The sequence below is a fragment of the Lissotriton vulgaris genome, chromosome 7, assembly GCF_964263255.1.
Source record: "Lissotriton vulgaris chromosome 7, aLisVul1.2, whole genome shotgun sequence".
NCBI lineage: Eukaryota > Metazoa > Chordata > Amphibia > Caudata > Salamandridae > Lissotriton > Lissotriton vulgaris.
In genome coordinates this window covers 1,146,488,807-1,146,516,370 of record NC_141695.1, presented here as the reverse complement: position 1 = coordinate 1,146,516,370, position 27,564 = coordinate 1,146,488,807, and positions in this window count along the sequence as shown.

Sequence of the window (27,564 nt, the reverse complement as noted above, 5' to 3'; positions counted from 1 at the left end):
TCAAGGTGCTTGTACGAATACCGCTGTGGAACCCATCCTGTCTTTCCCTGTGAGGCGTCCACTCCTGGGCACCCCCAAGGTGGAGGCCAGGCATCCTTAGCGTTGTGGGGGCCGTTGTGGAGATTAAGCAAGCTATTGCCCAGAGTTGCAGAGTGGGACTCCATGATTGGAATAGGCACCGAGGCAAGAATTATCAGGTCCGTGGAATTTTTGAGCCCAAGACCCGCCGAGGCGGGGAATTGAACCCTGGTCCCGGGCTAGACCTCTGCATCAGGGTCTGCTGCTCTAACCATTGAGCCACACTTCTCCACCATACAATATTGTTTCTGCACTGTATACTTTTATCAGCAAACCTATATGTCTGTGCAAATATAACGGTCATTTCAATTGAAGATAGGTTGTCTGTAATGGCAGTGTGCTACCATACCAAGCAAACTCCACTTTACCCCACTCCACTCTACTCTGCACCACTCCACTCCACGCCACTGCACTCTGCACCACTCCACTCTACGCCACTTCACTTTATGCGTCTCTACTCTACTTTGCACCACTGCACTCTATGCCACTGCACTTTATGTGAATACACTCTGTACCACTCCACGCCAGTGCACTATATGCCAGTCCTCTTTGTGCCACTCTAATCTACCCTGCACCACTGCACTCCATGCCACTTTACTCTACTCCACTGCATTCTATGCCACTGTACTCTATGCCACTGCACTCTCTGCCACTGCATTATACCATGCACCTTAGCACAACTCCACTCTGTGCCACTCCACTGTACTCTACTGCACTGCATTCCACTGCAATCTACGCTGCACCACTCCACATCATTTCCTGTGCTCTGCACCACTCTATGCCACTGCACTCTACCCTAACCACTGTACTCTAACCACTGCACTCTATGTCAATGCACTCTATGCCAATGCAATCTACAGCACTGCACTCTACTCCAATCTACTCTGCACTACTGTACTCTATGCCACTACAGTCTATGCTGCAACACTCTATGCCACTGCACTCTACTCCATTATAATCTACATCACTGCTCTCTCGCCGCTCTCCTCTACATCACTCTACGCTATGCCACTGCACTCTATGTCACTCTCCAACACACTACTGTACTCTAAGACAATTTGCTTTACACCACTGCACTCTGCGACACTGCACAACTATACTCTACACTACTCTATGAAATGCACTCTATACCACTACACTTTATGCCATTCTACATCACCCCACTCTATACCACTACACTCTATCCTGCATCACTCCACTTCTACTCTGAAATAATGCACTCTAGGCCACTGTACTCTGCACCATTGCAATTTACCACTGCGCTATACTCTACACCACTCTACTGCACTCTACACTAAGCAATGTACACACCTTACTCTGTGTTGCTCCTCTCTTCACCACTGCACACTATGCCAATCCACTCTAAGCCACTCTAATCTACTCTGCACCACTGCACTCTATGACACTGCACTCTACGACACTCTAAACTGCAATCTATGCCACTTCATTGTACTCTGAAGCAATCTACTCTACGCCACTCTATTTCACTTTGCAACATTCACTCCACTCTATGCCACTGCAATCTACCCTGTGACACTCTACTTTGCACCTCTACACCACTACACTCTATGCCAATCGACTCTACTGTGCACCACTGCCCTCTAACTTTGCACTTAATGCAGCTTTACTCTATGCTTCTCTACTCTGCACTGCTCTATTGTATGCCAATGGACTCTGCTTCACTCTACTATGAACCACTGCACTTTTTGCCACTGCAGTCTACACCACTCATGTGTTGGCCACTCTACTCTACTTTACACCACTCCACTCTACACCACTCTGCCCTATATCACTCTGCTCTGCAACAATGCACTCTATACTGCTGCATTCTATGCAAATGCACTCTACTCTGTACCACTCCACTCTAAACCCCTACTCTACGCCACTACACTCTACCCCGCACCACTAAACTCCATGCCACTATACTCTACTCTAAAAAATCTGCTCTATGCTACTGCACTCTGTGTTACTGCATGCTGTGCCACTCTGCTCCACTCTGAGCCACTCTACTCTATGACACTGCACTCTACGCTGTACCACTCTATGTCCCTCTACTCTGCAACACTCTACTCCACTCTACACTAAACCACTGCACCCTACGCCACTGCACACTACATCACTTTTCTCAAACAATGCACTCTATGCCACTGCACTCTACGCTGACTGCTCTGCACTACTGCACTCTACGTCACTGTACTCCATTCTGCAACACTCTACCCAGCTGCACGTTATGCCACTCTATATCATTGGGATCTATGTCCCTGCACTCTATGCCACTCTGTTCTACGATACACCACTGCACTCTGCGCCACTGTCCTCTATAACACTTTGCTCTGCACCACTCTACTCTACACCATTGCCCTCTATGCCACTGCACTCTACTCTGCACCACTCAACTCTATGCCACTCAACTGCACTCCATGGCACCTTACTCTGCATCACATCATGCCATTGCAGTCTACTCTTCGTCACTCTACTCTACCCTACACCTCTCTAGTCTATGCCACTTCACTCTACTCTAAAACAATCTACTCTACGCCACTGCACTCTAATCCACTGCACTATATGTCACTCTACGGCATTGCAATCTACATTGCACCACTCCACTCTACTTTGCACTACTTCACTTTACACCACGGCAATGTACGCCAATGCACTCTACACCACTTTACTCAAAATGAATGTACTGTACTCCACTGCACTGTAAGCCAATCTACCCTGCACCACTGTACTTTTTGCCACTTCACTCTACTCCACTCTGCAACACTACATTGTACACTCTATGATGCTCTATTCCATTAAATTCACTCCACTCTGCAGTTCTTCACTCAATGCCACTCCACAACACCCTACTACACTGTGTACCCAACTGTAACACTGCTCCACTCTACAAAGCTCTACACAACTCTCTCTTTGCCACTGTTCTCCACTGTATTCTACGACACACTACTACACTCTATTCCACTCCACTATTCCACCCTACACCACTCCACGGCACTCTTTGCCATTCCAATACTCAGCACTCTATACCACTCCACTATATGACACTCTACTTCACTCTCCACCTCTCCACTCTACAACACAAAACTCCACTCTATACAACATCCTCTACACCGCTCCACTCTACAACACTGCACCACTCTATGCCACTCCACTCTGCAACAATCTACTCCTATCTACGCCACTCTACTTTACAAAACTCTACTCCACTCTATTCAACACCCTTCTATGCCGCTCCACTCTGCTCTACGCCACTCCACGACAATCTATGCCACTCCACTCTATGACACTCTACTCCACTCCATGCCACTCTACGGCTCTCCACTCTACAACAATCTACTCCACTCTACGCCACTCTACTTTACAAAACTCTACTCCACTCTATTAAACATCCTCTATGCTGCTCCACTTTACTTTGCACCACTCCACTCTACACCACTGCAATGTACGCCAATGCACTCTACACCACTTTACTCAAAATGAATGCACTCTACTCCACTGCACTGTACCCAATCTACCCTGCACCACTGTAATTTAAGCCACTTCACTCTACTCCACTCTGCAACACTACATTCTACACTTTATGTTGCTCAATTCCATTAAATTCACTCCACTGTGCTGTCTTTCTTCACTCTATGCCACTGCACAACACCCTACTACACTGTGTACCCCACTATAACACTGCTCCACTCTACAAATCTCTACACAACTCTCTCTATGCCACTATCCTCCACTGTATTCTACGACACACTACTACACTCTATTCCACTCCACTATTCCACTCTACACCACTCCACTCTTTGCCATTCCAATACTCAGCACTCTATACCACCCCACTATATGACACTCTACTTCACTCTACAACACAAAACTCCACTCTATGCAACATCTTCTACGCCACTCCACTCTACTACACTGCACCACTCTATGCCACTCCACTCTGCAATAATCTACTCCGCTCTACGCCACTCTATTTTACAAAACTCTACTCCACTCTATTCAACACCCTTCTATGCCGCTCCACTCTGCTCTACGCCACTCCACGACAATCTATGCCACTCCACTCTATGACACTCTACTCCACTCCATGCCACTCTACGGCTCTCCACTCTACAACAATCTACTCCACTCTACGCCACTCTACTTTACAAAACTCTACTCCACTCTATTAAACATCCTCTATGCTGCTCCACTTTACTTTGCACCACTCCACTCTACACCACTGCAATGTACGCCAATGCACTCTACACCACTTTACTCAAAATGAATGCACTCTACTCCACTGCACTGTACCCAATCTACCCTGCACCACTGTAATTTAAGCCACTTCACTCTACTCCACTCTGCAACACTACATTCTACACTTTATGTTGCTCAATTCCATTAAATTCACTCCACTGTGCTGTCTTTCTTCACTCTATGCCACTGCACAACACCCTACTACACTGTGTACCCCACTATAACACTGCTCCACTCTACAAATCTCTACACAACTCTCTCTATGCCACTATCCTCCACTGTATTCTACGACACACTACTACACTCTATTCCACTCCACTATTCCACTCTACACCACTCCACTCTTTTTCATTCCAATACTCAGCACTCTATACCACCCCACTATATGACACTCTACTTCACTCTACAACACAAAACTCCACTCTATGCAACATCTTCTACGCCACTCCACTCTACTACACTGCACCACTCTATGCCACTCCACTCTGCAATAATCTACTCCGCTCTACGCCACTCTATTTTACATAACTCTTCTCCACTCTATTCAACACCCTCTATGCCACTCCATTCTGCTCTACGCCACTCCACGTCAATCTGTGCCACTCCACTCTATGACACTCTACTCCACTCTATGCCACTCCACTTTACGGCACTCCACTCTACGACACTTTCGTCCATGACACTCTATTACTCTTTTCCACTTAACTGTAAAACACTTGATGCCACTCCACTCTACGTCACTCTGATCCCCTTTACCCCTTCTACTCTACAAAAATCTACTCCCTCCATGACACTCCACAACACTCTACACCACTCCATGCCACTCTGTGAAACTCCACTCCACTTCACTTCACTTCACTCAACTCTACTTTACACCATTCCACTACTTTCTATGCCACTCCACAACACTCCACGATACTCGGTTTTACAACACTCCACTCTATGCCACTCTCCTTAACGGCACTAACTTTTAGCCATGCTGAACAGCAGCCACAGTGGTGCATAACATGGCTAAAACATATTGGCAAAGCCAATAGCACTTGTGTAGGTGAGACCTGTTGGCTCTGCCAATACTTGTTTGTAATGCAAACATGGCACAGGAGCATTTTACAATAAGCCCACACTACATTACACAGATTGAGGTATTTGCCCAGAATAATGGGATAATAGGGCGAGGCTGGGTTTCGCAGTTGGCGCCTCATGTTCCAAGGTTGGAGGCTTGAGCCCCTACCCACATCTTCTGACTTTTGAGCTCGGAGTGAGGTCATGTCGCCCCCTGACAGGCTGCACGGCTGAGGACAAGTGGGCTGCTTCGATTGACACAACAGCACAGCGGTACTGAGCGTCCTCTCTAAAGGAGGAACACAAAGGAAATAATGTTTCCAGATCTGGCCTGTCAGCGCGTTTATCATTAATAACCCGTTACAAATTGCTGCGGAAACAATCATTTTTTACAACTGCAGCTTAATTATACAGCATTTTGAAGAACATACAATTTATCACCGTGCCTGCGGTGAGCAGATGCTTGTCTCCTCTTCGAACTTCGTGACTGACAGAGCGGCGCTTACAGGGGGCATCTTTCGCGTGGAAAGTAGTAAGGCTTGGTGTAAGACATAGGTTTCTTGAGGGCTGGGAAGGCCTCTTCATGAGATACTCATGCAAATGAGAGAATCACTTCAACTCTGCGCCCGCATCATATTACTGATGTGGGTACAGAGGCAAACATGCCTCTTGGAGGCACACTGAATGTGAGCCACAAAAAGGTGGTGCCCTTTTCAATGCGCTCCTAAAGGCAGCCCTCTGGAGGGAAGAAAGGGAGTCCCATCATCCCCCAGACATCCCCTTGCAGGTGGATGCAGTCACTCACTGCACCCGCCTGCAAGGGGATCTTTCTCCCCACTTGAAAGTGCAGGTGGGTTGTGTCTGCACAGAGAAACACAGAGTAGCTATCAAACAGCTGCTCTGTATTTCTCTTGAATGTGCTGACTCCATGGCAGCATGAGTTTGTGGCTGGCCTGTGGGCAGTGAATTCTTCCTAATAGTCACACTTTCCCTGTTGCCACCCAGCACATCTGCTGTAAGGTGCGCCGTGGAGAAAATAGGAAATGTGCGCCATATCTGTAACAGGGCCCCATGTGTTGCAGGATTTCACGCTGAGCAAGAGATAGCATACAAAGAGCATGTAGGCTAGTTACAAGCAGGGTCACTGGGATTATGCGGCGGGAGTGCAACAAATTAGGTGGCAGTGTTGACTAAATTATGTAACAAGAAATGGCAACGTAGGCAGCAAAATGTGGCACATTTTTTGGTAGTATTATTTACTTATTTTGTTATTTTTACACATGGTAATACTGCCTGGGCAAAGATTTAATCCCATTTGTATCACTTTAACCACCAAATAAAGAAAAAGCAAACAATAGATGGCCAGTTACCCTTTGCAAAGGGCTTTCCACCTCACGCGAACCAACGTCGACATGTTTTAGTTGCCATGTTTTAGTTATTTTTTATCCGTTTGAGCTAGAAAAACGTTTAGGGGTTAAAATATGCAGGTTATGCAGCAGATAATGGATTATGTGGCAAATGTGGCAAATCCATTGTTGTTGGACTTGGCCCTTTTCCAAAAATGTTTCGCTTTTCACCCCCCTGTTTTCGGACATCTCCCCCATGGTGAAGAAATGTGTAGGCCATGTGTGGAGTGAGATGTCAAGTGTAATGTGACGCAATGGTGTGCGCACCTGTAATACCCCTATTGTAAACATGCACCTTAACGAAATGACGCTTTTAAAATGGATGCCATGGCTGTGTGTTGTGCCACCTGACTGCAGTGTGTTAGCGGTCTAGTTGTTTGGTACCAAGCCATCCCAGCATTTGGAGGGAAAGCCTGGCACCCAGGATGCTCTACTCCTCCCCCTGAGCCAGTTAGAACCAGTTCCCCAGAGGATTCTAGAAGCTTCTGGCACTGCCTGCTAGGTGTAGTGAGGGGAGTATAAGTAGGGAGGCTGTGCCACCATGTGCTCAGACAGAGCAGGGACATGAACGTGAGGGGACCTGCTGCCAGGGGAAACCGCTACTTAGGACTGTGTGCTGGACCCTGCACCCAACTAAACCCCCTCTGCTGTCCACAGGACTAGTGGAAGCCCCACTGTAGGAGTACAGGCTGCTGTACAGGAGAAGTGTGACGCTACAGTGGAGGATGGTTTGTAAAGCCTACCGCCCTGTCTTGATGAGTACCCACTGACTGCTGACCTTGCCCAGTAGTGCCTGCTGCTCTGCTACCTGGCCCCTGAAGAAGGCACGCCACCCTAGGTCCCTGGGGCTGCTGGGACCTTGCACCACGCAAGCACTACACCTAAAAGTCCCTGAAGAGGAGAGCGCTATATTGGGGCTGGACTGGACCCCCAAGAGGTGAGGAGAGCTATAAGCTGAGGGCTAGTGAAGAAGAGCGCTATCTCCTGTCCCCAGCCTGCCTGCTTTCTAGCTCTTGGTGCGTGCAGCGCTATACCTCAAGCCCCAGAGAAGAGGAGCTGAGGCCTATCTGCCTAATCACTACTTGGAAGGACTGCTGCCCCCAAAGTGCTGTTCATAAAGGAAGGACAGTTGCCTCCTGAGCGCTGCATGTTCAAACTGTGCGGTGCCTTCTAAGCGCTACAGCGCTAGATAGATTCTGCGACCCTGGTGTCAGTAAATCAAAGCAGGTGCCTACCCTGCATTATTGCCGCCAGGGCAATATATACACAGGAGATTATGTACAGGGTAAATGGAAAAAGAGAAGGTGCGTCCATCCTGCTGTTATTCGCCTACTGCTAAAGTCAGGCCTCTATGTTCTTATGCTTTGGGCTGATGAGGTATAGTGAGATTATATGCCTACGCATGGTTTTCCTGCCCAATGTTAATGCTTACGTTTTAATTGCAACATTGACCCTGATGGACGTACCTTCCCGGCGACGGCTTTCGTTGTGCAGGCCCCGCCCACCTCCAGGCGGGCTTCCATGCTTTCGCGTCTGCGGCGCCTCTTCTTCCCGAGCCTACCCCGTGGTTTTGATTGTGATCTAACCGGAGCCTACCCCGTATTGCCCCGGAAAAAAGAAAATTGCCGCCAAATCACCGCCGCGGCCCGGGAAGAAGAGGCGCCGCAGACGCGAAAGCATGGAAGCCCGCCTGGAGGTGGGCGGGGCCTGCGCGACGAAAGCCGTCGCCGGGAAGGTACGTCCATCAGGGTCAATGTTGCAATTAAAACGTAAGCATTAACATTGGGCAGAACACATTAGGTGGAAAACCATGCGTAGGCATATAATCTCACTATACCTCATCAGCCCAAAGCATAAGAACATAGAGGCCTGACTTTAGCAGTAGGCGAATAACAGCAGGATGGACGTACCTTCTCTTTTTCCATTTACACTGTACATAATCTCCTGTGTATATATTGCCCTGCCTCTTATAAAGTGCCTAAATTAGAGTTTGGCAGACATGGGATTCTGTAGCAAACGTGACCAAGTGCCCTGCCTGCCCACTCCTCAGTCCGCCCACCTCATTTAGAGGTGAGCTGACCTTTAATATTCCATTGATGAGCCTCTGTTGGCTTCATTAAAGGAAAACTCCTCAAAAGGCCTGACGCAGTAGGTGCCATCAGATGAATAGTCAGACATTACACCATCTGACCTATTTAGGGCGGACATTATAATTCCTTTTTTTTCCTGTCTGTCACTGCCAAGAAAAACTTGGAGGTGAGGGACTGGAAGAAAACCAATAATGACCTCCAACACCTAGGGAAAAATAACCAGAGTGTGAGGGTCACTCGTTTTTTGCTTGTCCGAACCAAATGAATGTCAAAAAATGAAAAAAGTCAAAGGTTTGGTGGACAGCCATCGAGCCTGACGGCGGACGTCCCCCAGACCTTTAGTGCATTGAAGCTAACTGCTATGATGGCGGTTCTCTTCAATGTACACAGAAGACCACTGGGCTGGCTGTCATCTACTTTAGTGGGCTGAGTACAGTCAAGATGGCAGAGGCAATGTCTCAGCCATCTCAATGGATGCTACTCCACCAGCTAAATGCTAAACTCAGCTCAAACTATTCTCCAGGCCATCCAGAGGCTGAAGTGCATACAAAAGTATGGAAATTGTGATCCTGAGTGCAGTGAGGATGGGGCTAGGGACATGGCTAAAGAACATTTTCTGTAACTATTTTGTTGGCCTTGCACCTTCAGATAAATACATATAAATATAGCACACACACCTTCAATGAAAAATAAATGCAAGTTAAAGTAATCAATGGGAAATGCACACTTTATATTATGGAAGCTCAGTTAATTAATGCAATACCTGAAGATGTGTGTTTGTTTCCAGACTCTCACAGAACTGAATCCTGTTTGGTGCACTGGGGAATAGTGACATGAGTGTTTATAGTGCTACAAGGTCACTGCCTGTGACTGAGAGCACTGTGAATATGCAAGAAATTATTTTAAAATTGTACTGCACACCGTATGCGATAAGCTGCTGCAAAATGTGCAAAGAGATTTCGACTTTGGCAGATAGAGGAAAGGCAATCAGGTTGGTGGAGAACTTTTCTTCCGTCACCCTGGCTTTGCTTAAACCTGCCAAATCTAGAGTTGACAGCTACACCTGCAGTGAAGTCTCTGGGTTTGTATAAACCATAGTCAAGGCGGTTCATACAAAGCCATCTGAAAGTTCATTGTGTGTCTGTCATTGGAGATCCAAAGTGGAAGCTTGTAGTTGGGGAAAAAAACGGATGGCCCTACACAATGTAAGTTTTCTCCCATGGTGTGGGGAGGTATTTTTTTAATTTTTCTGCCCCTCACCACCAAGATATTCCCACCAGTAAAGGACAGTAAAAAAAATGTAAAAAAAAAAAAACTGTCCGCTCACTCAACCATAATGGGGGATGGTTGAATGGCTTACCCCGGACAACCAATAGCCCCTTGAGCCTTTGGATTAAGGTTTATGACGACAGTGTACATTTTACCCGTTGGCATAAACCTGGAGGTCTGCCCGACTCTAAATTTTGCAGGTGGACCGAGAGTTTGGCAGACAGGGTACTCCGTTGCCATTTTGACAGAGTATTCTCTTTGCTAAACTCTAAAACAGGCCCTGAGTGTATAAGTATAAACAAATATGTTAAAAATACATAATTTTTGTAATATGAAATGTCTGTACCTAGGGCAAACCATACTTGATAGGTTTTGAAATGAAATTAATTCATACTTGTATAGCGCACTTATACCCTGAGGTGTCTTGGCGCTGTACGCATACTGCTGTGGAACCCTTCCTGACTTTTCCCTGTGAAATGCCCACTCCTGGGCACCCCCAAGGTGAAGCCAGGCATCCCAGTGCTGTTGGGGAAATTAAGCAAGCTATTGCCCAGAGTTGCAGAGTGGGACCCATGATTAGAATAGACACCGAGGCGAGAATTATCAGGTCCGAGGAAATTGAGCCCAAGACCCGCATAGGCAGGAATTGAACCCTGGTCAGACTCCTGCATCAGAGTCTGCCGCTCTAACCATTGAGCCACACTTCTCCAGATTTCATTAGAAAACTCAGTCTAGCTCTCAACTGATAACACTTTTACATTACCTTTCAAAAACAATATATCTTTGTCATTAAGAAGCCTCAAATTACTCCATCCATGAAATCATATACCAATTTGCACGCAACCATTAAATTTGCTGATTAATGATTTGCACACATTTACATATCTTTCAGGTAGCAGGCACCGCAGCGTTGAAGCTTGTTTCTTCATTTTGTGTCTGCCTCTGCTTTAGCTTAACAGAACTGGAGATATTTCCTCCTCTCTCAGCGAGAGGCATCTGACGGCTATCTTATTGTAATGGTTTCTTCTCAGCAAAAATTATGGGAACTGTGTTTCTAAAATTTAAAAAGATTGGAAATGTTGGTCTTAATAGACCCTGCATACCTCAGTCAACGAGGTCATCCAAAAGATATTTACAGGTATAGGAGGCCTACATTGTGTTTTTTGTTGCTTCTCATGCCTTATGGTGTCACCCTGTAACTGACTAAGGGCCCAATTTTGGTGGTCTGACCACCCGCATACCTAGCGGTTCGACAGCTAAATTAGGATGCAGGTGGTGAGACCGCCATCACACAGCAGCAAGACCGCCGCCACCACCAGAATCTCGGGTCCTGCTGTGGAGGCGGTGGGCAAAGCAGTGGTGTATGGAGGCGGTACCGGCATCGGCACCGCAAAGGGATTACGATCTTTCTTCCAGCCGACCTTTTCATGGCGGGGGCCCGTCATGGAAAGGTCAGCAAAAAGGAAAGTCAGTGGGCCCAAACAGGCCCCATGGTGATTCAGCAAGTGGGTATAGTGGCTAGGGCCATATGTTGTGCCCCCTATGCTTCCATTGTCGTGTGCGCACTGAGCGTCATGCACAACACCGTGCAAGGGAACAGTGTGTGCATGACAGTGGAGGCACTGCAGTGCGTCGGCATTGCCTTCTGGCTCTGTAAACAAGTTGACGCATGCCGCCGACACAAGACCACCACAGGCACACCTGCAGCTCGACAGTGAAGTCATGATCCAGCAGTCGGGATGCCGTCTCCTTGTCGGAGTTTCCGAGCTGTGGTGGGCCGGGGGTCTGCCAACCAGTACTTTAAATGGGAAAAATAAGTGCAGGTACTCTTAAAATGAGCTATGAGTGTAGCAAGGGGACAGGGCTAGAGGCGGGGCTAAGGACAAGACATATAAGACACTTCTACTATGTGGCGGAATACTTATATATTCTTGATTGCGCATTCACAGAAACAAGCAGCAATGCTCACACAAAGCCTTTCAGAATGTCCTTTAACATCCCACCCTAATGTCTAGATTCTCTCCCTCTTTCACTCGCTTTTCTCTTACACACACACAAACATGCGCACACAAGCAGGCAAACACCAAGACACAAGCAGACAACAGTCACACATAACACTCAGGTGGGATAAAGGCCATTTTCTTTTCTTTCGTGGCTTTCTTAATGACTGCTATTGCTGCTGTCAGCCGGATGCCTGGATTCGAGTGTGTGCACAAATGCACACCATGGTGTAAATGTGATTGACAGAATAGGGCCTGAATGGACCCTGCTCTGTCAAACACTGCGTGGTGGTGAACACCGGACATTATGCAGATGAGCCCTGCTGAATAGGTTGAAGGTGGCTCCGCTTGGGCTACAGAGGCGCTTTGGCTGTCAGACAGCCTTGTTCGTGTGCGTGAACCAAAGCAACAATGAGCCTACCTTTGATGAGTACCGGTACTCTCCTTGGCAGCGGATTAGTGCCGATACTCAGAGCGGTAAAAAATAGAAGTGCCGGTACTCAGTGACATTGAGTACCGGCCCATTTAAAGCACTGCTGGCCACCAACTACTAAATCGTGTCCTAAGTAATGAACCTATTTGCAAGGTCCCTATAAAAGAACGCGGACTGATTGAGGATCAGAGTTCCTGTGTGGAGTTCCTTTCCAATCAATTACAGGTGAGTCAATGTGCTCCTGTATACAGAATCACTGGGTATGGGAACAAGCAAAGTGAAAGTGTGAAAAGGCCCAGTTATCGTATCCCATACAATTACACAGCTGGGGTTCTTCACCACACCCTTAACTTAAACAAAGACCAAGAGTTAAAAATGTGTTGAAAATGTAATAGAGGCAGTGGTATTAAACAGTATTGACATTTGTAGAGTCCTTCACTAACCCTTGAGAGGCACAAATCACATATCTGGCATAAATGTTGCTTTGTTTGTTTTCTCTAATGCTTTGACCCATTCATAACGTTAGGCTCTGTTTAACAGAAACTGAATGAAAAAAAATTCTATATTGCATCATCAGATTTTAATTAATGCCCTAGCCCTCCAAAGCCTGTATGCTTTCATGATCCCAGGCAATTCTTGCCTTAAACTAAATGTATTGTGGGTGCTGTATGCCCATTTGTCCTGTAAAGTTCATATGGATTTTATCTTCCAAAGAGGCTGTTTTGGGGTTGATCGTATTCACTCTCGGGCCCTGAGTCTTCACCACTCAAGAGTAGCTCTCTTAATCTCTGTGCATTTTCTCAACTATTATATGCTATTAAGCGGTACAGTGGGCCTCATTTATGAGGTTTTGCCGTAGGTCAGCAACGCAGACCTTCCTACTTTGCTGCCCTACGGCAAAAGAAAAGGGCAGGAATGTGCTGTATCTATCAGATACAGCACATTCCTGTCCTTTTCCCCAGCGCCAGTGCGCAATGGGCTGCCGTGCTCCAGCGCAGGCACCTTTGCACCATGGTGCACGGGTGCCTACGTTGCCGCAATGATTATTTTGCACAAAAACAATCACAGGAGGCTTTTTCCTCTTTCAATGTCTGCTGCAGAATTAATCGCACCTAGAAGAAGGAAAAACAAGGAAAAAGAAAGATATTTCTCCTTGTTGTGCCTACCTTACGCTTACCCTTGGGAGACATGCATTTTTGGTGCTGCCTCAGAGTTACAATTTCTTGTAAATCTGGGGCAGTGTCAAATAGCCATATATGTTGGTGGAAATATCCCCAACAACACCAATTGCACGCCCCTTTAAGGCCAAAAACTATGGTAAAGGGAATAATATTTACAAGGCAGTATTAAACCAAAAAAGTGGTTTCCGGTGGCGCAAGGAGTCTCATAAATGAGACCCTAGGTCTTTTTTATGTTGAGCCTGGGCAGCGCATGCGCTGCTCTGCGAGGCATGTTGTATTGGAGTATTGACTTGAAACTCCGCCCACTCTCCACCCACTCTCCGCCCAAACTTGTCATTGGCTTGTGTCATTGTTCTTTGTAAAGACTGGCTTCTAATTCATCCCTCCTCAGTACTACCTTGTCTTCATTTGTAACCTCCCATGAGGACTTGCCCTTTTATTCTGCTGTTACACGGTATGTCTTATTTAGTCTGTAAGCACTATTTTCTTTAATAAATTTCTCCTACTGCAGGCACAAATGCTTTCCTGCAACATTCAGTGCGTCATGCGCGCTTTCACTTTACAAGTAGCCCGGGACAATGGGGACCGCTTCTTTGAAGTGAAATAGGTCTCACATTTACAAGAGTTTGAGTTATTGGCATTGTAAATGAAAATGCCTTTTTATTTATGCATTAATTATCAAAACAGATAAATAAAATGCATTGTCATTTACAATGCCAATAGCTTAAACTCTCTCAAATGCCAGAACTATTGCTTTGCAAATGCTTGTTTTTGTTGGAGTGACCTCTTCGCAGGGCATTGCTCCTCAGCCGCACACTGTATGTGTTGGGGAGCTCGAAAGAATACTTGTATCCTTTGCATGATAGATCACCATGGTGGTTTCCTGTATGGATGTAGCTCAAACATCTTATATGAGAACTTATCAATGTGGAGTGCTAATACCAACTATTTTATTTCCATTTAGTATAGTGCATATTCCAGGCACAGTAATTAACAGGTGGTAATAATGTCAACCGAATAACAATACTTAACAATCCCAGGAGTGATGGAAGATCCATTGGAAATGAAAGCAGCAGTTCACGACATACATATTGCGAAATCAGGTGTGTTAACTCAGTACATATGTGCAACCTCAAACAATCATATGCAGTAACACCTCAATGAACAGACAAAAAGCGTATCATCGACCAACAGTCAGAGCGAGGTGTGGAGGGTTGTTGTCTTGAACTAACTTTGTGAAAACTGGCTCTAAGGTGCTTAGTATCAAAATTTGTAGAAGCGGTTTCTTAGTTGACAAATTGCTGTTCCCCTTTTCCAAGATCTTGGTCAGTAGGCCATAAGCGTTGTCAAATCCATGAAAACAGGTTTGCTGCAATCGAATCTGTTTTGACCAATAGGTTTAAAATGCCCGATTTGTCCCTCTGCTACCTGTACTGGATCTAAGGATATATTCACCCCATTGTTTAAAGTGTTAGCCTTGCTTCTTTGATCGCCCTGATAGGGTTCCGAAGTTTGGGTCTACTTTCGCCCCTACTCCTCATCACACTATAAGGGGGGGGGGGGGGGGGGGGTATCATTTTGCATTGTACCACTGTCCCCTGGGGTTACAAACAGGAGTCATGGATCACCGTTCACCAGCATTAGTGCTAATAATGACATATACAAACGGAATTGTCTTTAGATGGTGAATAAAAGGAGCTATTGTCACAGAGTCCACCTTGCTTCTTTTAAGAAATCATGGAAGGAGATGATCGTGCTAGGATTGCAATATTTGACCTGAAGGTTACTCAGTGCTCTCAGCACCTGATGCTCCACCCACTAGGCTCTGTGAGTAATCCTTATTAGATCTCACAAGTGTAATAATAGGTTTACAGGTCAGTGGTGGGTGAGCACCCCCCCCCCATTAATGAGGATAAATCCCGTAAACTATAACTTTCATTTTTTCGGTCTTCCCTTCAATGGAATCATAGGAACATATTTACAAGACCCTTACGCCGCTAGTGTGTCACTTTTAATATGGGGAAAAAGTGACGAAAAGCTTGTAAATAAGCCCCATAGAATTTAAAAGCCGGTCAAGCCCACCAGGGCCGGCGCACAGCCGCCATATTGACTCCCGCTCTGCCACTGCATAACTGAGTTGACAGCCTATAGTCCAGCAGTATTGTGGTCTGTGAGTGCAAGCCATTCAGATTTCTGTTTGTCACGCGGCTGGAACAGGACTCTCATGTAAGGCATCTCAATGAGTCTCCTTAATCTAATTTCTTCTGCTGTTCAGAGTTCATAGATGTGCCTCTGAGGGTCACAACTGTCCAGGTGGCCTGGGCTCATCTGGCACCCCAAACCTTGCAGACACCGCTATCAGCAAACACACGTGGATGCTCGCTTAGTAGATAAGTTTGATGTTATTATTAATAATTGCCTTAAAAAATGCTGCTGCTGCTGCGCCAGTTTGCAGTGCTGTAGTTAGCCAGTGCTTACTGGTATTTAATTTATAAACATATGAATGATGAAGAGCTAATATGGCCCTACTAGGATTCAAAACTATGACGTGTAGATAACACGGATTCCAGGGCCAAGCAGTTAACCTGAACAGCTATTCTACTGAAATATTAAAATTACATCCCAGTGGCTGTTCACAGGTTTCATCTTCAAGCTACAGTAGGGTTGTGTTTGCATTCAGCACTCCCTGTCCAGCCGTCCGTAGCCTTACTCACACCTAGTTGGCCCAAACCATATATATTGCCTGGACTTGCTAGTATCTGGCTGAGGGCAGATCTTTCAATGAAGAGTCCTACATTCATTAAAGCCCCACTGTGGCAATCTGCATCTAAACTTTCTTTATGGCACTGATGGATTTTGTCTTTCATGGGACTGCATTTCAGAAAACCGTGGCAAGCTTTTTTTTCTGCAGTTAACTTCCTATATCTGTGATATTAGTTTTTTTATTGCTGCAGAGTTCATGCTTCACAATATATGAAGAATAAAGAAGCAGAGTACTTTCTTAGTCCATTCATTACAGCACACCTGGTACTCAAATTGTGTTTGCCTATGCAATGTTATTTTAAAGAAATGTAATGCATTGTTTGACGTTGATGATGTGGGATGCATCTCATGTGGTCCTAGTGTAACAGTTGAAATATTTTAATACATTGTTTTTTTAAGTAAGGAATACTGATATTATCTGAGAGAGACTCTCTGTGCTCTGGGTTTCTGTACAGCTCTGTTTGTCCTGCTTCAGCTGTGCCAATATTGACTGTAAATCATGCTGTAGTATCTATGGAGGTATGTGCATAGTGTGAATGTGCCATTTGGTGACAACAGTTAGCATTCTAGTGCTGTGTGTTCAGAGTCCTGCTGATCAACTGTGCAAGGATTGCGAGCTGATTGCCTTGCCAGGTCAGTCAGAGCCATCTAAGAATCTTGAGCCCGACCTTTTCAGTAAAATGAGCTGAAGCTAAGAAAGAGAGAAGGAGAAAGGAAGAAAGAGGGGAGAAAGGAAAAAAGAAAGAGAGGCAGAGAGAGGAGAAAAGAGAGTAGTGAGGAGAAGGGTTGCGAAGACAGAACCAAAAGGCACTGATGGATGCAATATTCACTCATCTCTGAATTGAGGACTTTCCCACAAGGGTAACCTGTTGGAGTTTTCTTGGGTATGCCTTCCCCATTTGGTGGGAAAAGGGCTCTCTTTGGAAGATAACATCCAATGCCCTTGAATGGCGTCCTTTATTGTCATTGATGTTGGGTGGAAGTTTGCTAATGACATTCTGAGTAGAGGACGTTTTCAAGTTTCTGTTTTTTTAAGGATTAAAATAACTAGTGGAATGGGCAGGCTGCCAGAAAAAAATACTCCTTCCCTGGTTAAGGGAAGAATGGAATGTTCTTGTCAATTAAAGTATGAGTGACCCTACTCCATAGAATATTTATGTGATATTCTGGTTTATGAGGGTCAGAAAGCCTAAACAAACTAGGAGTGCAACTTAGGTTAAACCCATTTCTCTATATATTATGTAATCTTCAGGTTCCCTCACATGACCTTGGGCCATTTACACATTGTGTCATAGATTGCTGCATAAGGGCGTGGTCCCATGCAAATGAGGGAATAACTTTATTTCTGCACCTACGCCCTATTATGGACGTGGGTGTAAAGGCAAACAGGCCAATAGGAGCCGCACTGGCAGTGTGCCACAAAGAAGCTTCTGCCTGCACTGTGACGCACGGAGCGGCTTCCGGCTTGTAAGCAGTTGCTTTGACTTTCACTGAATATGCTGCCCCCAGGGCAGGCGCGAGTTTGCAGTCGCCCTGGGGCTGCGGCATGTATGATAGTAGGGCGCACTAACTCGGTCTGCACCAGCAGCACCAGGTGCATCGTTTGAAAGGTGCCCCATTGTGAAAGTTGGCAAAGTGAGCCCTATTTATAACACTGGCCCAGTTCAGAATTTCTTCCGCAGATCTGCTGAGTGAGTCAGTCGTGAATGGAGCTCACAGCTCCAAAACTGTGGCATGTTTACGGCATCTTAAGTAGTCTAGGATCCATCCGGGTGATAAGCAGGCCTAAAAGAGAAGGGGGAAATACTTCTCTGCAGTCTGAAAAGGGAGTGTAGTGAAAAGATTGAACAGATTGCTGTCCTTATTTAACCAGCAGCGTGTTTATATTCAATTTGTACACATTAATTCAAAAAGGACCGAGTTCTAAGTATGACATATGCCTCAAACCAATGTATTGAATGTGTATATGTCTAAAAAAGATAGACATCTCTTACGTTAACACAAACTATTTTGGCACATTATTTGGTAATCGATAGTGACTAGCCGAGTAGCTTCATACATAGGTAGTGGGGAAAAAGAAGGTACTAAGGGGACGTAAACACAAAAACCTAAAACATTACTGCTAGTTGTACATTGTGATTTGTCATGTACCAATACAGCACTCCCTCAGGCCCCTCAGTCTCACCCATGTGAAGGAGTCAGAGGCTCTCTTCTGTTCACCCCACAGTGTCATATATTCACAAAGGACAAGGGATATGTCTCTGGCATGAGACTGCACCGCCCAGTAAGTCAGTGAGGATGCACTGTGGTGAAGGAAAGTGCAATGCAAGTCGTCAACATAAGTGACACAACACAACGCAACACAACATAAGTATTTCCTTTGGCGTTGCTTTGTCAACACACACACATAGCTCTTTGGAAACTTTTTGTCGTCCACAATAGATTTTCTCTTTTCCCCTTTTCCAATTAAGTTACAAAGTGATTTCAGAAACAATTATGTAGGTTGCAATGCAACAGGCAAAGTCATATTGATCATTCTGGTATTCTAGCCCTCTTGTCTATGGTCTGTGCCTATTTGCATTTTTCAAGTACATTAAATGCACAATTAATTGATGCCTGCCTCCTAGCATAGGTTGCACACGATAAATAAGCTTGGAAAATAACAGCTCATAAAAAGGAAATCTGCTGATTGGCGAAAGCATGTAACTGATGAAACCTGACAAGAAATCCAGGGAAATCAGGGGTGCGATGTAGCTATGTGCAGTCCTTGCGATTAGCTTCGGATCAGGGTTTTTTAGAGCCCTGGGCAAAATGACATTTTGTCTATTGAGCACTCTGGATCCCATGGAAACTGGGACTCTATTTGAGATCTGCCCTGCGAGTGCCCTGACACGATATGCCAGGGTGTTGACAATCTATTTCTAGTGCCAGGTTAAATACTTCATTGTGCTGCCAATACTAGTCTTCCTAGAGGGTGGCAGCCTTCCAAAAATGCTGCTGAACGAATGCAAGGCTACTGCTGCCGTGGAGTGCTCAAAATACCAGTGGTAAAGTATGGGCCAGTGGTACTCACAATTTACTGCCTTGGACTTAATATGAGCCAGTACCTCTGCTCACGTATGCCACAGCTGTGTTAACCTGCTTGTGATGACACTTACACATGACCTATTTTATAGCAAGTTGAGCCTCTACCTGTGGCCTCTAAATGCGCTAAAAAACAGTTGGTGATATTGCAAAACTGACTGGCACTTATCGACCTCGAAAGCATGAAAGTGTAAGTGAAACCTCATTCAGAGTTGAACCATCGACCTACTGGATCCAGAAATCTTTTTGTGGTGGATACATGATTCCCATGAGCTATGGCTGCTCCTTTGCCCGGAATGTTCACGTCCTGTGCTAGTGTTGTTGTTGCTGTTTTGGGGCTATTGCTGTCTCTGATCCACTTGTTCATGCGCCTGGAGTGCGTGTTTGCCTGCGTTGAGTTGGTGGAAGGGTAACACAGCAACTTCTAGCTGTATGTCTGAAGTGCTGTGGTGCATATTTACAAGCCCCTTTGCTCCACTTTTGCGTCATTTTTAACATGGGAACAGTGACGCAAAAGTGGCACAAGAGGCTTGTAAATATGCCCCTGTGCCTTTTCTCTTGTATGTAAGCATTTCTTTCATTGTTTGTACATGGCATTTGTATGTGGGAGCCAAGTCCAAAGGCTGCGGTGCGCTGTAAGGGGTCAAAGGCAAAGAGACTGTCAATGAGTGATTGCAGGAGCATCTTGGTTCTAGGAGCATCTATTCTCATATTTTCTGAAATCATTTTTATGTGGCTTCAAAGGTATAGGGGCTTAATTACAAGCCTCTTCGCCACTTTTGAGTCATTTTTAACATGAGAAAAGTGCCGTACAGGTGGCACAAGTGGCTTGTAAATACGCCTCAGAGAATTAAACAGACCTCATGAATGGACGTAATGAGAGACAAATGAATGATTTTAACTTTTTTATGGAATGTCATGTTTCCCACCTGCACATTTTAATTGTGCATTTAATTATCAGACTGCTTTTATCTCAAGGGAACATATTCTGTTTAATGGAAACCATTTCAAGACAAGTTTTGTACTGCAAAGCAAGAGCACCTGCACTGCTCCCATCTACAGAGAACCTCATCATTTTTTGGTTTTCAAAAACATTTGTCCAGAAGGCAGCCGCGCATAGACAGGAAGACAGCTGAAGGGGTGCGAATCTGTGTTAATCTCCAGTAGCAGTGTTTAATATTGCAAGAGCGGGAGAAGCTACAAAATGATTTCCTTCAAGAGGCGAAGCCTCTGGAGCGATGAGAATCTCTCAATAGATATTATATAATCTGTCACTGGAGAGTGATCCCGCCAGCTCCCGCCCCCAGACTGCTCTTCCAAGCCTCAGGGTGTCTGTACAGCCCCATGTCACATTGTTATCAAAGTCTGAGGCCACAATGTTGTGATAAAAGTATGTCAGACGGCGTCCTAGGCTTAGATCACATAGGATTATGGAGCCTCATGTTCTATTGATAGGATATCCTGTTATATGGTTCAACATGTCATGACACCCTGGTGTCGCATTTGTTTTTAGAGTCACACACAACATAGAGTCACACAACATAGTTGTAAAGTCATGAGAAATTATTATCGCAGCCACAAGCAGTATTTGTATGTTGGCTTCAGATCATGTCACATTGTTCAGTCGATGAGTCAAGTGGCTAATATTTCATGAAAACTTAGAGACATATTTGCAATGAAATTCTGGAGCGCGGAGCTGTGACAAAAATTTGGCAGTGCCGCGCTCTGATATTTCCAAAACGCAAAGATGCGCCATGTTTACAACAATACGGTGCACCCCTGTGTTTTCCCTAGCACTGGTGCTAAAATTAGCTGCCTAGCGCCAAAGCAGACAACCTTACACCCTAGTGCAAGGGTGCCTGCATTGCACAAAATGATTGTTTAGGTGCAGGAAGGTGTCCCTTCCTGCACATAAATCATCCATAATGACGATTTGCTACTTCTATGTGTTTTGCAGAATGCAGCAGACATAGAAAAAGCAAAACAAGGACAAATAATTTCTCCTTGTTTCGCCATTCTCCTTGTTTCGCCATTCTCCTTGTTTCGCCATTCTAGCGCCTGCTCTTGCATGGCATTCGTTTTTTTGGTGCTGTCTCAGATTTACACATCCTTGTAAATCCGGGACAGCATCAAAAAGCAATGGTGTTGCAGTGGAACAGCAACACCCTTTGCACGCCCCTTTCACACTGAGTGATGCAGGTAAAGGGGCTGTATTTACAAGGTGGCGTTAATCCATAAAAAGAGGCTTAAGGCATATGGTGAAGTGCATAGCGCCACCAGAACAGCACTAAAAGTGATGTTCTGGTGGTGCTATCCCCTTCTAAATATACCCCTTGGTGTCACATTGTTTTGGAAGGCTTGTGTTGCATTGGTGTTTTAACCCTGTCGAGTCCAATCCCTATTATTCACCAGCGGTCCCTCACTTCACCCGGCACCTGCCTACGTTTCCCTTAAATCCCCTTCACTCTGCGTTGTGGAATGCACTTCCACACCAATGCTTCTATCTGTGACTCCTCCCTTCTACCCACCAACACAGTCTAAATCTGTCATCTCCTACCAACAAGCAAACACTTAAGGCAATGAAGAAATAAGCATGTTTAGACTTGACCTGGTAGTTTGGCAACTCTTGCGCTTTCTTACTTGATTAGCGCATCAAGTGCTAGTCCGCGTTCTACCCTAGTTTTTTTTTAATAATGTCTCCCTTACTTTTGGCTCCCGGGCTCATCGCTTGGTCCAGCTCTCTTCCCTCCACAGACCGAAAGCAGGCAGTTCCCAGCCCAAGGCACTGTTCAGTGGAAGAAGAATTAAAACTCTCATGCCTACTTGAAGTCTAAACATGTTTATTAAGCAAAAATATAAAACTTAAACTCTCAGTGAGACTGTCCCCTTACTCTCGAGGTAATTCAATGCTAAATCCACCCACAACTTTCCATTTATGTATATTTTCATCTCATAAGCAGCAATGTTCAAGACACCTGGGACAGAAAATGAAATTCCAGACATGGAGGGAAGAGAAATGATGACTAACTTACTCCTGGATGGTCATGATTTAATTGTGGGACATTGAATGCGAGATTGTCCCAATCCAACTTCAAGTATCACCTCCCAACCCAACCCTCCCAAAGTCAGGCAGATTGTTCAAAAGCAATAGCCTGAATACTCGGATACTCTGAAAGGTGCTGCCTGTGCCATAAACACCCAGGACTGGACTGGCCACAGCGGGCACCGGGCGTTTCCCCGGTAGGCTGCTAGGGTGGTGGTCGGTTTTTGGCCCCTGGGGCCCGTTTTTGTTACCTGGGGTCAGTAATATCGCCCCGTAACAAAATCGGCTGTAACCAGCCCTTGCAAACTGCTCCACTGCACTTCCCCCCACCCAGTGGGTGCTGGTTGAGCAGTTTGCCAGGGGCGGTTTCTGTTCACACTCGGCCCTGTAAACACCCTCATTCCAGAAGATTAGAATGGCCCCATGTCAAGAGTTTGTAAATGTAAATGTACAGGAATTTATATAGCGCAAATCACTGAGCGGTTTCTATGCGCTTGCTTAGGGAACCCGTCCTGGTATTCCCCTGTGAGATAACCCCGGCAGGGTATCCGCAAGGTGAAAGCCAGGCATCCCGCCACGAGGGGCCGCTGTGGAGATTAAGCAAGCTATTGCCCAGAGTCGCAGAGTGTGAACCCGTGAATCGAGTAGGCACCGGAGCGAGACTTGTCGAGTCCATGGACATTTTAGGACTCAAGACCCCGCCGAGCCGGGAATTGAACCCTGGTCCCGGGCTGACCTCTGCTTCCAGGTCTGCCTCCTCTAACCAGTGATCAACACTAAACTACTTACTTAATTAATGCCAGCATCAGCCGATCTACCATTATAACTTCAGAATTTTCCTCAATATCTATCCAGGGCTTCTCGATAGGTGCATTCTGCATCTCAAACCAAAAGAGCTGCCCATAACATTACAGATCCTATTTTCGTTACTTTAGGTCCTGAATATTATAGACATGCCATTTTACGGAGTCCTACTTCACAAGCCAAATTTTGTATAAAATCCTTCTTTGTAAGTTTAGCAACATAGGGGCGTATGTACAAGCCCCTATCGTCACCACAATGTCACCTATATAATGGCAATAATGTGGATTAACTCTGCCTTGCACATAAGGCCCCCTTTCATGCTATGCTTATCATGAAAGGGGTGGGCAGTGGGTGTTCCGGTGGGCGTTCCACCTCAACACCCATTAATTTTGATGCTGCCCCCTATGTACAAGGGTGACATACATAGGCGGCAGTGCCAAAATTAAGACCAGGTAAAAACTTGTCTTAAGATGTCAAAACAAAGAGAAATGCTTTATTTCTCCTCCTGTTTTCTTTTTCCATGTGTGCTGCCTTGTGCAGCACACATGGAAAAAGCTAAATGCCATTGTTTGTTTATGTGTCGGAAGGTGTCCCTTCCTGCACATAAACAAACTTTTTTAAAAATGCCAATTTGTATGCAAGAAGGAACACCTTCCTACACATAAACAATCCTCCCCTGCATGCAGACACTCTTGCACTCTGGTGCCCGGGTGCCTGCATTGGCGCTAAGTTGGTAAAGAAGTGGAGGAGAGAGGCGTTAAGCCGGTATGGCTAACACCTCTCTCCTCCACTTCCTTGTACATATCCCCAATAGTTTTCTGCACCAGTGACAGAGTCTTCTTGAAAGTTCCACAAGTCAATGGTTTTGATGATGTTAGGTGTGCTTTGTGAGGAAAACCATCTTCATTTATTTTTTGATTCACAAGTGTCTAAAGATTTAACTGAATTACCTGAACATGTTCTTTCTGTTTTGCGATCTAGCCCTACCAATTATGTTGGTCGTACTGGGTCCACTGACCCTGTTAATATTGAAAATAAACTAATGAAAATTGTGCCTCTCATCCCACAATATCCATTATGGCATGAAGCTAATAAACCTGCTATGTCTGTGTTAATAAAACAAGAGGATTCAGTTCTAGTGATAGTGTTGGTAACACCCTAATTATCTCCTTCATAAAGGCAAGACAATCCAATGTGTAAATGACCCTGCACAATTAATAGTGTGGTTATTTCATAGCATCCTGTGGTCCACAAACCTGCAACCATCCTTTTTTGCATCTCAGGCACCACACAATGGTTCACAGTGGTGGAGTTATGCTCTTTCTGACTCCTATATATGAATAGAACCATATCTCTTCACCTTTGAATTTGACTGTGGTAAGTTAATGTGGCAGAAACTCCGACAAGGATTTACGGAGTCCTACTCTATCTTCCCCCAAGGCATAAAATGAAAACTAAGCACTTCCCCGAAAGCCTACATTACTCCAGTATGTTGATGATCTTTCACTTGTCTGAGTCACTTCAGAACAATGCAAGAAGTACCCCCTATGCCTTCTCACCGAAAAAGCTAACAAGCATTGGTATAGCCAAAAGGTCTTGCCTTTGGGACCTTATAAATGTTTAGTAAGAGCTATTGGCTTTGCTAATGTCTTTAAGCTATGTTGTAGAGCATTGTGGTTGCTGTGCAGCACATTAAAAAAACAAACCAATGAAAAAATGAATTAACATAAACCATGTCTTCTTGTTTTTTTGTTCTTTCAATGCTGGCAACTTCTTCCTGTCTGTTCTAATGCTTGCTTGTTATAGCTTTTTTGTTGTTGGGGAGAATAAACAATGGGAGGGTGGAGGTTGGGAAATAGTACCTGAATGGCCACAGGCACAGTGGACGGACACTAGGGGAGAATCTTGAAACTTGTTTGGAGGTTCTAGCAGGGGAGAAAAGCTACTCATATACCCAGGAGACAGACCAGAGACCGGTTCTTCTATTGGGTATGGAGTCGTCCTCTGCGACCGAGCTCACAGCTTCGGAAGGGACGCACATGGAGCAGTGAGGGAGGAAGGGGACACCCGCCTAGCCAGCCAGATCAGCCAAATCAACCCTAGCGATCAATGGGGTGACAGATGTCGCAGCCAGATCGGCCTCAACAGATGACAGACATGCCTTGGTTTGTTTGAAATTCTTCGTTGCTCCTGGACATACAAACGGGTGAACAGCTCAGCATTCTTCAGATGTGGGTTTCTGTTATGTTGTTTCCGCGAGATAAGTGAAAAAAGCTTGCCTTTAGCTATTGCTGCTCAGTGCAATGATTGAATTCTTCTCCACCCCAACCCCTGCCCCTGCACATGTTGCGCTTCCCGTATGCAAGACCTGAGGGGCACTGGACAATCATGTAATCTTGGCATTCACAGAGAACTTGCCTTTCGCCATCGATCTTGTTGGGGGGGGGGGGGGGGGGGTGCTCAGGGTTGGTTGCTGGGAGGAGGCAGACAGGCACATAAGACAACCAGCATTCTGCCCCGTCTACACTGTACTATGCAGAGAAAGAAAGCCTTCCCTTATAAGAGCCTCTTACAAATACCAGAACTGCCCATCGATCATGTTTTATTGCTAGGCTTACTTTAGAAAGGATCCATTTATGGGCTGAAAAACATCTTGTAGTACATTTAAATGAACTGCAAACGTATGTATGCACGCACAAGTATCTCTTAATATGTGCACGGTACACACGCAAACGCATGTGGGCAGTTTTATAGAATATAAGCATTATGCTTGGCTGTTTTACTCCACAAAATGAAAGTGGTATTGAAAACCACATTTTATAAAGAGCTGTGAAATATGATGAATATGAGGTATTGTAAACTGCATTTATGTAGCGTTTACTACCCCTGGTGAAGCCTGGAAGAATGTTGCAGCAAGAAGCAGGCTACTCTTGAATGTAAGGTTAGAGTTAAATAGGTAGCATAATTTGTAATATGTGCTTTTATTTGTCATGTGAGTTAGTTGTGGTAAGTTTGTGCTCTCGAAATCGCCGGTTTCTAGTGTAGTGTTTTGAAAGGGATAGATTCATTGATATGAATTAGTAAAGGGAAGATGTGAGCGTTTCACTCAACCTCTGTTTCCCTATAAAATACGGATTCTTCAGAATAACGACAGCTCATAACCACTCTGTACAGCTTAACCATTGCCAGGGCTTTTAGAATTATGTGGCAAATGTATCTAAATGATCTGACAAGGTTATCGGAATTATGCAGCACGTTCTCTGGCAGAATTAATTGAATCCATTTGAGCTAAACAAAATATTTTTGGGAAAAATGCAAACTGAGTGACAAACTAGGGGGAAAATTAGGTAAATGCATAATTACAAGGTGTGCGCTGCAGCCACATAACGCAATAAAGGTACAGGTTCTGAAAATTAATATTCTGGATGTAAAATATTTGATTGATGAGTTTTCAACATAATCTCTCGTATCCTTCTCATTACCCCCTTACCCAACAACTCTCTGGTTAGTATTCTGTGTGACATCTTTTCTCTATTCATATTTTCATACTCAATATGCAATCATTGTTATAATGAACAGCGCTTTAATTCATCTAGCTGAAGAAGCGCTTTACAAAAGCACTGTAATTAAATAGTCTATTATTTCTAAGCGGTTAATTTTTACACCAAGGCAGCACAACAGAGCACCTGTAAATCCACGTGCACGGGAAAGGCCGATGCATCAGGCTTGCACAGCCCCTGCCTTCTTATCTTTTCTGTTGATAAAGAACAGCAGATATGGACATGGCGGAAGCATTTGTGCTGTTGTGAAAAGCACAACTTTCGAATGCAGGGACTGGTTTCCATGGGTGTCCACTTCCTTTGCTTACCGTCAATTTCCGGGCGTTTTAATGCCGAAATGCAGACAGTAGTGTGTCACTTGTGTGGGTGCGCGAGGAATATGGGCTCTGTAAGATTCGTATTGTCTGATGACAGGTCTGTGGCCAGAGCTCAGTTACAGGGACTCCTAATGGAATGGAGGGGGTTGACACCTTCCAGCAACAATTTACAGAGCTCGAGTGAAAAACCAGGAAGCATAGGTCTCTCTGTTATATTATCACACATTGTGGAGCG